This window comes from Canis lupus, chromosome X (assembly GCF_003254725.2).
Source record: "Canis lupus dingo isolate Sandy chromosome X, ASM325472v2, whole genome shotgun sequence".
NCBI lineage: Eukaryota > Metazoa > Chordata > Mammalia > Carnivora > Canidae > Canis > Canis lupus.
The window spans coordinates 93,659,741-93,675,620 of record NC_064281.1 but is presented as its reverse complement, the minus strand read 5'-3'; positions in this window follow the sequence as shown (position 1 = coordinate 93,675,620).

Genomic DNA, 15,880 nt, shown 5'->3' with positions numbered 1-15,880 from the left:
AATAACAAAAAAAAAAAAAAAAACACGAGAGGGACTCCATCTATCTAAAAAATGTCTGAAAAAAAAATAAAAAATAAAAAATAAAATAAAAAATGTCTGCACCAGAAACAGAATGATCAGGAGAATGGAAAGGAAACCCAGGGAATGGAAGAAAATATATATATATATATATATATATATATATATATATATATATATATATATCAGAATGGGATGGTACCAACACTGCTATAGGAACTCCTATATCTCAGTAGTAAAACATAAATAATCCGATTGCAAAATGAGTAAATAATTCAGATGAACCTTTTAGAAAAAAAAATGTCCAACAGAGAGGGGCACCTGGGTGGCTGACTCAGTAAAGCAACTGAATATTCATTTAGTTCAGGTCATGATCTCAGGGTCCTGGGATGGAGCCCCAATTAAAGCTCCAAGCTCAATGCAGTCTCCCTTTCCCTCTGCCCATCCCCCACTCCCATTTTCTACCTCATTCTAAAATAAGGTAAAAAAGAAAAATGTACAAAATATGTTTCTTAGAGTGCTCATCACTCATTTCATCACAACAGTGTTATTTCAGTGACTGAATGTATTCCCCTCATTGGGTTGCATATAATACACTCAGAAAGCAGATATATATTGCATACTTTGAAAGAGTGGTCAACTTTCATTACATCCAGGTACTCTTATTTTTACGAGTAAATTTATACTATATATATATATAATTTATACTATAGTGTGTATTATACATTTGAAAATACACATTGATAAAAGATATTTCTGAAAATGCTACCCACTGCTTGCATCAAAATAATGTAATTTCAGTGTATGAATGTGTTTACCACACTGTACAATACATAATATACTATCTAACAAAATATGCATATAGATTTTCCTAAGAAAACTACCTATGTACAGAAATCAGGACACTAAAGTGTATGGAATAAACTAAGTAAATACATATGTATAAATATGACATTTGCAGCAAGTAGAAATAGAAACAGGAAAAAACAATGGTTTAAACATACCAGTTTAAAAAAAAGTTTATCACTTTACACTGAAAAAAAACAACACAAGCCACCTATCCAATATGTAGTTATTTACAGTAGAAAATTTTGAAATCTAGATGTGCCTCTATAAATAAAGTGAATAAATATATTACTGTATACACTACCAAGTGAGGAATGAAACCGAACTCATGAGTAACATGAAAAACTCACCACGTAATAAAAGCATAATAAAGAACAACCAACCATAAGTGTGTGTATGCCCATAATTACAAATGTAAAAATTCATGAAAAAACAGTTGAAAGATAAATTTCTATGAAGACAACAAGGAAATTTAAGAGTCTCAGATTGGGGCAGCCCAGGTGGCTCAGCGGTTTAGCGCCTGCCTTTGGCCCGGGGCGCGATCCTGGAGACCCAGGATCGAATCCCACATCGGGCTCCCGGTGCATGGAGCCTGCTTCTCCCTCTGCCTGTGTCTCTGCCTCTCTCTCTCTCTGTGACTATCATAAATAAATAAAAACAAAAAAAAATTTTTAAAAATTAAAAGTCTCGGGTTGATCAGACTTCCCTGTTCTACTCTAATTTTTCTACATTTTTACTTTTTATCAAAAAAAAAAAATATATATATATATACACATACACGGGACGCCTGGGTGGCTCAGTGGTTGAGCGTTTGCCTTAGGCTCAGAGCAAGGACTCCAGGATGGAGTACCACATCGGGGTCCCTGCAGGAAGCCTGCCTCTCCCTCTGCCTATGTCTCTGCCTCTCTTTCATGAATAAATAAATACAATATTTAAAAAAATTTATATGTTGGGCTGGCTGAGAGACAGGGGCACCCAAAATGGCAGACATCTCAAATTGGGTCAAAATGGCTGATCTTCCTGCCAAAGCTGCCATGACCACCACATCATTTCCAGTGAATCGAAGCCTAGACGGGAAACGAAACTTTCCATCCAGGACTTTCCAGCCAGGGACCACCCCCCGTCGTCTGTACTATCCCCACCCCCAGCCAATCAACTAGGGACAGGGTGTTCCCTTGCCTAATTTGGCAAGGGACCTACCTACCCAGATCCGGACCGGAACCAATAAGGCTTAAAAACTCCCACACTCCCCAACCCCAGGGCGACTTCCTTGACTAGGGCCACCTCTCTGAGTCACGGAACCTGGCCCGGGAGCACTCCCCATTAAAGCACTCTCGAACCTACTGCCTGGCTCTGCGGTTTTTTATTTCTCTGCCGTTCATTTGGAAAAAAAAAAACTAACAATATACACACTTAAAAAGAAAACAATTCATAAAGTAATGTCTCACTCTCATCCTTTTAGGATTTTATAGAATTCAATTTTTTTCTCATTTCAGACTTTATTCTTTTGGACTAAATAATCCTTACCTTACAACTCTGCTTTCACACTTGAGCCTGTGGACCACTCATACTCTTTTTTCATAGCAAACTCTCTGTTCTCCCCCCACCACCAAAAGAACCTCTCTGTTTCCCAAGAAGATTATGAACCATATATAAATCTTTTAAAAACAAATCATGAGAGGCTCTTAACTACAGAAACAAACTAAGGGTTATAGAAGGGGAGGTGGGTTGAGGGATGGGGTAACTGGGTGATGGGCATTAAGGAGGGCACTTGATGTGATGAGCACTGGGTGTTGAATGCAATTGATGAATCGTTAAACTCTACCCCTGAAACTAATACTATAATATATGTCAATTAAATTTAAATAATTTTTTTTGAAAAAAGAAAGTGACAGATTATTACTGGGAATAGCAGAGTAAGGACCCAACAAAATCATCACCTTAAAATGAAAAAGAACACTGGCAGAATTGTCACAGTAAATTTGTTGGGAAATACAGAAATATAACAAAGACTTGCAGCAATTCAAGGGAACATAACGAAAAGTCTGAGTCTCAGTAATAACGGGGAGATTTTTGGCACTGTCACTTGCTCTGTTCTCATCTCTCCTTCCCAAAACGAGTGTTAACCTTGAAAATAATAAACCTTTCACTAAGAAAACAAGTAGCTTGGTAAATGACTGACTGAGAACTTGAAGGGAGCTGATTCACAAATGCATTACAAGAGAATGATCATTACTTAATCAATCTGCTCAGTTCCTGGAAGACCTCATTCCAAGGCTTCACTTTCTTTGAACTGAGTCACACCTTCCCAAGTGAAAACAACTTTTACCTAAGATCATTTGTAAAATATAATGAGGAGCAATGTTTTGACATTATTGCTGCCTCAGGCAGAGGATAAGAATTGATATAAACAGGCTAAACACAAAGCTTAAAATGAAGCCCAAGGGAAAGAGATGTCCATAGGGGACTTATTGTTAGGAATATAAGAAATTTGCTAACAACAAAGCTAGCTGAATAAAACTAAGGGGGAAAGAAGACAGAAGAAAAATAAACATTACAGAACTAGGAAAATTCTAAAAACAGCAACAACAAACAAAAATAACAAACCTTGGAAACAAAAAATAATGTGACCGCTAGACTTGCTAAATTATATAAAATTTCCACTTTAGAACAATAAAACTAATATGTAAATGAGTAACATAGTACGGGGTATAAAAAAATTAAGAGAAACTGTCCCTGAGGAAGAAGACAAGACATCAGGATTACTAGGCAAACACTAAATCAACTACTTTAAATTAATTGTAAGAACTATTGGAAAGCATAATTAAAGAAATAATGAAAAATATGAAACTTTTGTCTCACCAAACAGAGAATATCAATAAAATATGCACATTATAATTTTCCATAGACTCAAAAAGAAATTCTGGAGTTGAAATGAGCAATAACAACTGAAAAATCCCTACAAGTTCTTGACAACAGAATTCAGCAGGGAAGAAAAAGAAAAGGTGAATTTGAAGATAGGTCACTAGAGATCACTGTATCTTACAAAAAAAGAAAACCCATTTTTTTTTAATGTTTTATTTATTTGAAAAACACAGCACAGGAGAGGGAGTTGGGAGGTGTAGTAGGAGAGGGAGAAGCAGGCTCCCCGCTGATCAGGGAGCCTGACAAGAGGCTCCCAGGACCCTGAGATCACAACCAAAACCAAAGGAAACCACTCCACTGAGCCACCCAGGCCTCCCTCACCCACCAAAACCATCCTGAATAGCTTAAGAAACACATGGCAAAAACAAGCATTCAAAAATAGCTACAACTGGAGACACAGGGCGGGTAGAACAAGACAATTGGAGAAAAAATGTATATTTGGAGAAAAGATAACTGGAATCATTCTGAATTTGATAAAATACATACATTTAGCAATCTAAGAAGCTCAACAAAATACAAGTAGAATGAATTGAAACACATCCTCACAGTCACACATTACAATCAAACTGATGAAGGAAGAATAGACAATCTTGAAATCAGCATGAAAAGAGTGACTCATCATCTGCAAGGGATACTCCATTAGATTTATCATCAGAAATCATAAGGACCAGAATGTAAGGATATGACAGTTACAAAGTTTTAGAGGAAAAAAAAATTAGCACCACAATTTGTATGCAATAAAACTATCCTAAAGCAATGAAGAAAAATAAAATATTTGCAAATAAAACAACTTGCCACTAAGAGCCTTTCCCTACAAAGAATACTAAAAGGAGTCCATCAGGCTGAAGTAAGTAGACATTAGACAGTAATTTGAATGCAAATGAATAATTAAGAGCAATAGTAAAGGTACAAACAGGCATACCTCTTAAATCTTGTGGTTTAATTCTAGAAGATCTCAATAAACCTAGCTAGCATCACTATAAACCAAGTCAAATGAATTTTTTCCCAGTGCATATAAAAGCTATTTCCAAACTTCACCATACTCTATTAAGAATGCAATAGTATTACATCTAAATATACAAAATATGGATACACCCATGAACAATGTGAATTCAAAATGCTTGTTCCTACTACTATGAAGATGATTTTCAATAAATACAGTAATGTAAATATTTAGCATTATTTTCCTAATAATATTTTCTTTTCTATAACTTACTTTATACAAAGAATACAGTATATTAAACATATATCATAAAAATATGTGTTAATTATTAATGTAAAAGACTTCTAATAAATACTATGTGTATATATATCAATTTATATCGTATATTTGGGGAGTCAAAAGTTATATATGGGTTTTTACTTATTATTATTAAATGATTTTACTTATTTATTACACAGAGAAATAGAGCTAGACAGCACAAGTGGGGGAATGGCAGAGAGAGAGGGAGAAGCAATCATAACCTGAGCTGAAGGCAGCCGATTAACCAACTGAACCACCCAGGATCCCTATACATGGGCTTTTTAATGTGCAGGAGGTCAGTGACCCTAAGCACTGTGTTGATCAAATGTCCATTGTACATTCTTTGATTGAAAAATAATTTACTACTAGAAGTGCCTAAGTGGCTCAGTCAGTTGCCACTGACTCAAGTCATGATCTCAGAGTCCTGGGATAAAGCCCCAAGACAGGTTCCCTACAAAACAAGGAGTCTGCTTCTCCCTCTGCCTCTGTCCCATCCTGCTGTTCAGGCTCTCTCTCTCCCAAAAACTAATAAAATCGTTAAATTAAAAAAAAATTGGGATCCCTGGGTGGCGCAGCGGTTTGGCGCCTGCCTTTGGCCCAGGGCGCGATCCTGGAGACCCGGGATCGAATCCCACGTCAGGCTCCCGGTGCATGGAGCCTGCTTCTCCCTCTGCCTATGTCTCTGCCTCTCTTTCTCTCTCTCTTTCTGTGTGGCTATCATAAAAAATAAAAAATAAAATAAATAAATAAATAAAAATTAATTTACTACTAAAAATAACAACAATAATTTTAATTTACTTAGAAAGGTGCTAACCATAATCTGAGCTTTCAGAAAGTTGTTACCACAGATTACAGGTCACCATAACAAATATAATAATGAAATAGATTAAAATATTTCAAAATGCACTAACTGTGACAAAAAATACACTGCTAATGGTGTTGGAAAATTGTGCCAATAGACTTGCTCAACATATGCTTGCCACAAACATTAAAACTTGAACAAAATACATCTTCAAAGTAGAAAAAAAACCAGCATATGCCTCTACATAGGTAAATATGAGACTTTATAAATGTAGTTTTTAGCTTATTACTATTATCATCCGTATAATTTGAAAGAAAACAAATTAAAGTAGTAATTATACATTTGTGTTTTGAGCATACAAAGTATTTAATATAGCAATTTGTATGACAATAAAATAAAGTGGGGAAAAATTGGAAATCTATTAACCTGAAGCATTCTATACAATTAATATTGTACCATTACTGTCATCTGAAATAGATTATTATAAATTATGATACTTGTGAACCCAGAGACCACTAAGAAAATAACTAAAAAACACAGAAAAATAAATGACAAATGATGTGATGGTTAATTTTATGTTCAACTTCAGTGGGCCACACAGTGCTCAGATTATTTGTTCAAACATTATTTTGGGGACAGCCCGGGTGGCTCAGCGGTTTAGCGCCGCCTTCAGTCTAGAGCCTGATCCTGCAGACCCAGGATCGAGTCCCACATCAGGCTCCTTGCATGGAGCCTGCTTCTCCCTCTGCCTGTGTCTCTGCCTCTCTCTCTCTCTCTCTCTCTCTGTCTCTTTCTCTCTCATGAATAAATAAATAAAATCTTTTTAAAAAATTATTTTGGGGTTTTATGTTAATGAGGGTATTTCTTGAGGAGATTAGCATTTAAATTAGACTATATATAAAGTAGATTTACCTACTTAATATGGGTTGGCCTCATCCAACCAGGTGAAAGCATAAATAAAACTTAAGGACTGATACTCTCTTGAGTAAGAGACAATTCATCCTACATGACACATTTTAGACTCCGAATGAAACATTAAACCTTCCTGGGTCTAATGTTTCTTGACCTTTGGACTGTAAACTCACAATGGGATTTTTGAGGTCTCTACATTGCCAATTCAATTACCGTAACAACTTGGGACACGGCAAATTCCATAATATTATGAGTAAAGTCATTATAATAAATCTCTGGATGACTTTAACTAAAATAAATTAAAATGGTATATTAGAAAGTATTTATTTAACCAAAGACGCAGTAAAGGAATGATCGAGAATAAAAAAGGAGAACACATATAAAAAAAAAAAAGAAGAAATCAGCAGATATAATTTCTACTATATCAGTAATTACATTAACCGTATAAGTGAATTAAAAACAATGTAGATTCAGAGTGCCCCAATGGCTCAGCTGGTTAAGCGGCCAATTCTTATTTTAGCTAAGGTCCTGCTTTCAGGGTCCTGGGATAGAGCCCAATATCCAGCTCCATACTCACTGGCGAGTAGGCTTGAGGATTTTCTCTCCCTTTCCCCCTGAACTTCCTACAGCTCCCATGCTTTTTCCCAACTCTCTTTCTCTCAAATAACTAAATAAATTTTTAAAAAGTAGATTCAGAGACACAAACATGTTAAGTATAAACTACAGAAACAGATACACTATGAAAACAGTAACCAAACTTCGTCTTGAGTAGCTAATACTAATATGAAACTGAATAGATATTAAGGCCGAAACAAAACTGTTACTAGTGATAAAGAATATTTTTTAAGAATAAAAGTGTCAAGGGGCTCAGCTGGTAAAGCCTGTGACTGACTAGTCATCTTGGAGTCATGAGATAAACCTCCAGGATGGACGGAGAGGTTACATAAAAAATAAAACACAGGGGATCCCTGGGTGGCTCAGCGGTTTAGCACCTGCCTTTGGCCCAGGGCGCGATCCTGGAGTCCCGGGATCGAGTCCCACGTCAGGCTCCCGGCATGGAGCCTGCTTCTCCCTCCTCCTGTGTCTCTGCCTCTCTCTCTCTCTCTGTCTATGATAAATAAATAAATAAATCTTTAAAAAAAATAAAAAATAAATAAAACACAATAAATAAAATAAAAAGTATGGCTTTGTAAATGTCAGATTTGATGCAAAAAAAGAGTAAACAATGAATTAAAAAATAATAAGTGTCAATACATAATGAATATATAAAAAATATAAGTCTTAAAAAGGATCAAAAAATTAGAAGCCTAATTCACCTAACAAGAAATTTCAAAAATGCATGATGCAAAAATTGATAAAATTGAAGAGGGAAATACACAAATCAACAATACCAATTTGTTGGGCAAGAGGGTTTTGCAGGTCACTGTGGATGTCTGGATTGAGGTTATAAATATATATTTTATGTATAATATATATAAATCAACACAATAAAAACAAAGATACCAACAGTTTTTTAAAATTATATTCAGTTTTATTTCAAAAATATAGGATTCTTTTTCTTCATTTTTTGGAATTTATTTTCCTGGCCCTTTCCACTTAATGTGTATTTTAAAATTTAATGTTAATGAAAAAAAAAACACATTTACAAATTATTTGATTTTTAAGAGACAAAAACAGTAATGACTGGAGACTTAGATACAACTCTTTAATACTGTATACAACTAAGTGAAAGAATAAGAAAATGGAAAAATTGAACAACACTATCAAGAAACTAACACTAACAGACATTTAATGAAAATCACAACAGAAGGGTACAAATTATTTTATGACCTAGCAAGTGTTGATTATGGAAGTTGTCCCATGTATGGATGATAAAACAAAATCATCTATATTAAAAAAGAAAATAACCTTGCAACATAAACAAGTAGGAAAATAAAAGCATACTATATTCAAAACTACAACAAAAAAGAAATGATAGAAATTAGAGTGGAGATTAGTGAAATAAATAAGTTGATATTTGAAAAAAATTAAAAATATTAACCAACCTTTAGCTAAACGAGAAAATGAAGACTCAAATTCCAAAATTGAGAAATGAAATGAGACAGTATTACCTATCTAAAAAAAGAAAAAAATATATTAAAAAAGTACTATGAGCAATTTTACAGTAACAAATCATATAACCTGTATAAAATTGATGGATTGCCCAAAGGGCAACAACTTAAACTTACTCAAAAAGAAATAGAAAATCTTCACAAATCTAGAAATAAAAAAAAAATTGAATATGTAACTGAAAAGCATCCCACAATGTAAATTCTAAGACCAGATGACTGACCTGGTGAATTCAATAAATATTTAAAGAATTAGTCACAGTCATTCTTCACAAATATTTCCAAATGAGAAAGCATACATTTCCCAATTCACCTGTGAGGACTGTATTAGTGTAATAAAAATCTGAGACAAAGAAATAATAAGAAAAAAATTAATGACCAAAACTCCTTCGAAAAAAAAGAAAATCCTCATCAATGTATCAGCAAACCTAATCCCATAGTTTAGTAAAAGGATAATACTCCCTATCCAAATGGGACTGACCTAAGACTACAAGACTGTATCAACATACAAAATTAATCAATGCATTAAGCTGTATTAATGGAATAAAGGAAAAAATACACATGATATTTCCAGAGATGAAAAAAAAAGAATTATACAAAATACAACACCATTTCACAGTTCCAAAACACTCAAAAAACTTCTACTCAGGGTAGAAGGAATTTTCTCCCTCTGATAAAGGGTATCTATTAAAAAAAAAGAGTAATCAAAATAAAGGATAACAGTTTTCCTGACAATAACAGACACAAGATAAGGATATACACTTTTGCTTCTTCTATTCAACATTGTAGAAGAGATCCTAATTACCAGGGAAATTATGTACGGAAAAGAAGTAAACTAAAAGGCATCCAAATTGAAAAAGAAGAAATGAAACTATCTGTATTTGCAAATGACATCATCTTTTAAACAGAAAATCGTAGGGAATCTGAAAACTATTAGAAACTGTATTAAATGATTTCAGCAAAGATGCAGGATATAATAGCAATCTAAAACAATTTCATTTATATACACTAGCAATGAACACTATGAAAAGAAAATTAAGGAAACAATTGCACTTTCAATATTATAAAAAGGAATAAAATAGAGAAAAAAATAAAGAATTTACTTATTGAGAGAGAGCAGGCATAAGCAAGGTCAGTGGCAGAGGGAGATGGAGAATCAGGCTCCCTGCTATGCAGGCGGGTAGACTCTGGGGTGTATACAAGGACCTTAAGATCAAGACCTGAGCCAAAGGCAGACACTTAACTGACAGAGTGCTCCAGGCATCCCTAAAAGGAAAAATTAACAAAAGAAGAGGAAGATATTTACAGAGAAAATTACAAAACATGGTAAAAAGACATTAAGGAAGACCTAAACAAATAAAAAGATACAGTGTTCAGGGAATGGAAGATTAATATTGATAAGATAGCAATATTCCAAAATTGATCTATATATTTAAATAAATCCCTGCCAGCCACATGGGGGAAAGGTGAATGAGGGAGACTGGTAATGGGTAGAAAATTTCATTTCAGGGATGATGAAATGTTCTGGACTAAGAGAGTGGATGTGGTTGCACAACTTTGTGATTATACTAAACATCACTGAATGATACACGTTAAAAAGGTGAATATTATGCTATGTGTACTAGAACTTATGAATAATAAAGTTTATTCATATTTGACACACATAAATATAGTAAATACATGCTCAAACTATTTTATTTTTTTATTTTTATTTTTTAATTTTTATTTATTTATGATAGTCACACAAAGAGAGAGAGAAGGAGAGGCAGAGACATAGGCGGAGGGAGAAGCAGGCTCCATGCACCGGGAGCCCGACGTGGGATTCGATCCCGGGTCTCCAGGATCGCGCCCTGGGCCAAAGGCAGGCGCCAAACCGCTGCGCCACCCAGGGATCCCCTCAAACTATTTTAAAAACAGTCAAATAATATTTTACTCTAGCCATATTTTTTTATCAGTAGTTCACGTGTCCTTTGAGGTTAACATAGAAAACACTTGCCATCAAGTCCACAATCATCTCTGCCACTGCCATCACTAGGAGTACCACAACAGATCTGTGTACCTAGATCAGGGCAATTTGGTTATTCAATGTTAAGATACTTGTGTGAAACTGACAACATAGAAAAATAAAATAAAATAAAATAAAAAAATAAAAAACACCAAAACAAACAAACAAAAACCTTCCTTGTTATGATGAGTAGGCAACTAGACAAATGAATCAGAAACCAAAGTGAGAATTTATATTGGGAAGACAGATTAACATTTGTAGCAAAAATTCCAAACATTCTGAATCTAAGTGGAGCCATTTGACTATGGCTTGCCATTAAAAAGTAGGTAAAAATAATATAGAACATGCCGAAGGCCTGTTTCTTAACATATTCTCTATGATTCTCCAAGTTCTTTCATTATGTTCATTGATGGAAAAATGTACAGGATCCAGCTGAATACACTAAGGCTCTGGGAATGGTGAGCTAGTGGATGGCTCTGGCTCCCAAAATCCATACTAAAGTCTTATACCATAATGTAATGGTATTACGAGCAGTTCCTTTAGAAGGTGACTAGCTCTGAATGTGATGCTCTTAGGAATGGGATTAAGGACATTATTTATTTAAAAACATTTTATTTATTTATTTATGACAGACACAGAGAGACGCAGAGAGAGAGGCAGAAACAGGAGAAGCAGGCTTTATGCAGGAAGCCCGACGTGGGACTGGATCCTGGGACCCCGGGTTCATGCCCAAAGCCGAAGGCAGCCCCTCAACCATTGAGCCACCCAGACGTCCCAATTAATGATCTTATAAAAAAAGATCTCCAAGAGTTCTCTTCTTTCCTAGACCATGTGAGAATATGGTAGATTAGTCGTCCTCAACGGGGAAGAGATTCTCACAAGAATCCTAACATTTGGGCACTCTAATCACCAATTTCCAACCTCCAGAAATATAAGAAATAAACTTGTTTATAAGTAACACAGTCTATGGTGTTCTATTATGGCATTGCAAATGAATGAAGAAAGTAAGTTATCATTAATAGAGAGACATAGATGAGACTCACGAAAACTAAAATTTCTACATCTCACTCCTCATGAATAAGATATAAATTTTTATTGTGTTCAAGCACTGAAGTTTGATCATGACAGTTATTAGTGTAAATTGCCTTGATTAAATACATCATTTCCCAGAAAAATTGTATGAGGAAGCTATGGACTTTTCAAAATTCACCTAATTAGCCAGCATGAAGCTTCTAACTGCAAAAGTAAGAAATAAATGTATGTTTATACCTATGAAACATTTCTGGCCCTGTCAAACATTCCAAAATTATTCATGAAACTGTTTTCTACTTAAACTAGAGAAATAAGCCAATGTTGGATTCAATGGTGACAAAAAGGGAGAAACGGTAAAGCTTATTGAGAAAGATAACTTCTATCTAAGTACTTATTGCTTTAAAAATATAATAACGAGTGGGTCAAGTGTGTAGCTCAATCTGTTGAGAGTCAGGCTCTTGTTTTCATCTCAGATGGAGATCTCATGGGTTGTCAAACAAGCCCTGAGCCAGGCTCTGTGAGCAGCATGGAATCTGCTTGGGATTCTGTCTCCCACTCCATCTGTCCCTCCACCCTCGTCTCTGTCTATCTCTCAATAAATAAATAAATCTTTAAAAATATATGAAGAAGGCTTAATATCTTAATAACCAATTTTATTAAAAAATCAAGGTCAAACAGAAAACTAAACCACAATTTCTCCTCAAGTATTCTCACATATGGAAAAAAACATAGCAGCTAATACACAGAAAGCCATAACTAGCCATAACTAGACATCTCAATTCACCCTGTGGCTCTTTTTTACTCTTCAGGTATGATTCTTAAAGGATAAAAAGCCTGGACTGATAGGCAAAATGGTATATAAAGAGAACTGGGATTTTGCTAGATTGGTGGAGGCACAGCATTCAGAGAAACCAATTACAAGATTTCATAATAATCAAGATAGGTGGCTGGTCCTAAATTGGAAACATAGCAGGGAATACCGAATAGGGTGGACAGAATGTAATCATGTCCTAAATGAATATTATGAAAGAATAATCTAATTTATCTCCAGTAGATTCACAGTGAGATTGGAGAAATGAGAAACAGAAAACAAGCATTTGGAAATAAGAAAGGGAAGACACAGTAGTGAGAGCCATGATAATGTATCTGGAAAGCATTCACATAGAAATGATATTTAAAGTTATGAGCATCAGTGAGCTTTTTAAAAAACTCAAAATTCAGAGCTGGACATACAGCTACCCACAGGAAGCTAGAAAGCAAAATGTCAGTAAGGAATACCCAAAAATATCAATAGGAGGAAAAGATGAATCAAGAAAATGTGTCTAGGAATGCCTGGGTGGCTTAGTGGTTGAACATCAGCCTTTGGCTCACGTCGTGATCCTGGGGCCTGGGGTCAAGTCCCACATCGCGCTCCCTGCAGGGAGCCTGCTTCTTACTCTGCCTGTGTCTCTGCCTCTCTCTCTCTCTTTCTGTGTGTCTCTCATGAATAAATGAATAAAATCTTTTAAAAAAAGAAGTGTCTAGGTAGCAAAGAGGAAAGTATTAGGTAATTAAAGTAAGAGGTGGTTTAAGTTGTCAGAGATACTAGCAGCAACTCAATACACATGCTTAATCTATCAATTTTCCTTTTAACAATAAAATAGAGGATAGGAGATTAATGACTGTCAACGCTCTAAGAATGAGAAAGCGCCAATACCAGTCTACCATAAGTGGCTGCTAACTGATGGTTACAGGAAGTTAGACTTATGAAAAAGGGTAAGCATTCATTCAGGATTTTTCAGTAGTAAATAGAAAGTCTGAAAATGCATGGTCAGCCTAGGGGAATCACCTGGAAATTGAATTAATTTCTTAGTACTAAAAAGAATAAAGTATGCAAGCTATTGTAATCTGGTACTATACTATGTCATGATTCTATCAAATGATAACTTAATTGATAACAGATTTGAAAATAGCATCCTATCTTACTACTTCGGGTTTGTTGTAATATGTATATTCATAAAACAGAGAAAGCACACCAAAGCCATGATTCTCAAGAACAGGTTAAATAGATAGACACTTAATCACTATCTTATCCTTTTAATTGCTGCATTATATTAATAACAGCAACAACAGTAATTGTAAGTGAAAACTATGAGGGAGAGCAAAGTGCCTGGAAAACGAAGTTAAGGCTGTTTTTCAAGAAATAAATGAAGACATATTCACATAAAATGAATGAAATTAGCCTTCTGTATTTATTGTATCAATATATTGTTTTCAGGAAACTAATTTGAGCCACTACCTAATTTCTATCTTTCCTTATCTGTGACACTCGTGAATTTCGGGAGATTGGTAGAGAAAGAATAAGGGAAGTCAATGTCAGAGCCTCACCAGTTCCAAGGTAGGTGAACACCCTAGTAAATGACATTCTGTTTAGCAGAATACATTAATGAGTCTTTGAATATATAAAGACATCCATAAGCTAATAGAAAACAAACTTATTTATTATTCTCCATAGTAGGGTAAGGAAAATGGCGTTAGTTTTCTTTTTCTTAGGTGTGGGTCATGTTAAGATAAATCAAAGCAGATTGATACAACATGATCATGGACAAGTCAAGAGACTGAGGGATTAAGCAAGAAGACAGAAGGATTGTACCTGAGAAATAATATGCAAGGTGAGATAACAGCAGACTGTGGTATAGACTTCTAGAAAGAAGGAAACTTGATATTCAAATCTAAGTTATTACCATTGCAACAAAGAAAACTTACTGTTCAGTAAATGAAAACTTTCAAACAGTCTGCAACTCATTCAAAAAGGGTGTGAGTGTATGTGTTTGAATACGCCTAAGTTTGACATTTAGGTGAGCACAGCATTAAGATGTCCATGATGGTGAAATGTCACTAAGAGGGGAATTTCAGTCAAAAAAGGAAAACAGTGGCAGAAGTGAACATGAGAACATATGACCAAGGAATTCTCAATAATATTGTGAAAGATACATTTCTTTGTAAGACATGAAATTGATCTCTCAAACAGAAAGATTTCCTCAAATAAAAAAAAGACATTAGTCAGTTGAATCCAGGGAACATCCAAATTCAGTGTTAGTTTTTCACCTGGATTTAGTCATTAAAGAATGAAACTACTTTAACCCATCTAAAGCAATAACCTGGTAATTTGAACTGTGTAAATCCACACATACATATATGTATACACACATACATTTATCTAATTTCACTAAAAAGGTCATTTTTTTAAAGATCATGTTTTTAATCTTCTTTGTTTACTAAAGAGCATGTCATGGGTATTTTGTAATTTAAAACCTAGTTCAAAAGTACCATTACTGGGATCCCTGGGTGGCGCAGCGGTTTAGCACCTGCCTTTGGCTCAGGGCGCGATCCTGGAGACCCGGGATCGAGTCCCACGTCGGGCTCCCGGTGCATGGAGCCTGCTTCTCCCTCTGCTTGTGTCTCTGCCTCTCTCTCTCTCTCTCTTTCTGCGTGACTCTCATAAGTAAATAAAAATTAAAAAAAAAAGTACCATTACTAATACCTGCCTATTCTCTATTATCAATTCATAAGATATTGTATGATGGATTCTAGTACTACACCGTCATTGCACTTTTAATTCAATCAGTCAAAAACCTTTGTCCAATGCCTGTACTATGTTAGATGATGCTAGATCTATGAGAAACAGATTATCTCGGGAAGTTTACAAATCAAAGCAATAATTTTCTTTTTTTTTAATTTTATTTATTTCTATATGAAAGACACACAGAGAGAGGCAGAGACACAGACAGAGGGAGAGGCAGGTTCCATGCAGGAAGCCCAATGTAGGACTCGATCTGCCTCTACCTGGAACACGTCCTGAGCCAAAGGCAGATGCTCAACAGCTGAGCCACCCAGGCGTTCCCAGAGCAATAATTTTCAAAGTCAGGATCATAAGCAAATCAATCTCCATTCTCACACCTCCTAAAAACACTGTTGTAAACTTCAGGTTGGGGACACATGGGTGGCTC